General features: G+C 62.0%; 1 protein-coding gene across 1 annotated transcript in view; it reads right to left on the reverse strand.

Annotated features, from left to right (window-relative positions):
- Positions 1 to 822, reverse strand: part of FIGN (fidgetin, microtubule severing factor) — a 106,238-nt gene extending 105,416 nt beyond the window's left edge. Inside the window, exon 1 of the mRNA XM_042040947.1 lies at positions 613 to 822. The gene's annotated coding sequence lies outside the window, so the exon portion shown is untranslated. The remainder of the gene's footprint in view (positions 1 to 612) is intronic.
- Between the last annotated feature and the right edge of the window lie 241 nt (positions 823 to 1,063).

The raw sequence follows: 1,063 nt of genomic DNA on the forward strand, positions 1-1,063 counted from the left end.
CGCTGGTCGCCACCGCCTCCCGCCCGAGGAAAATGGCCGGGGTGGAAGTGCCGTCCCGGCCCGAGCGGCGGCGGCGGGGCCGCGCAGCCGTGCCCGGCCCCGCGCTGCTCCCGGGGAGCCCCGGCCGCTGCCCGCCGGAGCCCGGCTGCTAGCAGCCGCGGCGAGGCATTCCCGATAGCCGGCAATGGCTGAGGGGCCCCGGCAGCCACACCTCCCTCTCCCCGCACTTCCCAACCCGGCTCGGCGGGGGATGGCAGGGAGCCAGCTCAGCTACCCCGGCCCACAGCTGCCGGGGACTCCCCTTGCATCAGAGGGATTCCCCGCGGGGGGGGGTTGTTAGACGGGCTTTACAGCCTCCTCATGCTGGCAGGGAAGGGCATATCGTGGCCTGGCGGCACAGACCGGGCCCTGCCTCTCACACACGGGTCTCCCCGGCGCGGCCGAACCCCGTGCGCCGGTGCTGCCCGGCACCCTGCTCTCCCCGCTCCATCCCCGCACACGTCTGCGCGCCCGCTTCCCTGTCACCGCAGCTGTGGAAGGGGGAGTGAGAGCTTCCCACGAGACAGATCCACATTCCTGGGCTTGCACCTGGGACTATCAGAGCGTTTTTACCTTCAAACGGGGAAGAAGCCACGCTGTCCGGATGCTGTTCTTGGGCTTTGGTTCAGATTGCTGGACTGGTTTCACTTCCTCTCTTCCTTGTCCTGCTGTGGAGTTAAGGATGGTTTGGGAGGGTTGTTTGTCCGTCCTGGATATAGAGGAGACTGATTAAATTTTCTTAGTAAAAGTGGAGGATGTAGAGGCAGTTAAGGCTCTGGAGGAGGCAGGGGAGACCAGTCCCAGGGGATTAGCATCTGGAGGAGTGGGAATAGGCTCGTTTCCCATCTGTTTCTTTTTGCAGTAATATAGTAGGCCTAAATAAAACTCTGAACTAGTTGCCAGCAGAAGCTGCTGTGAGCTGTCAGCCAGTCCCTATCCTACCCGGGTAATGGAGGAGGAAAAGAAAGGACAGGAAGGCCTGTCTAGTTGATGCTGTCCATGAAGTGATTTAGTCAATCAAAAT

Source organism: Corvus kubaryi, unplaced genomic scaffold (genome assembly GCF_017639235.1).
Source record: "Corvus kubaryi isolate FWS band 111438036 unplaced genomic scaffold, C.kubaryi_AGA036_p1.0 37396, whole genome shotgun sequence".
NCBI classification, from domain to species: Eukaryota; Metazoa; Chordata; class Aves; order Passeriformes; family Corvidae; genus Corvus; species Corvus kubaryi.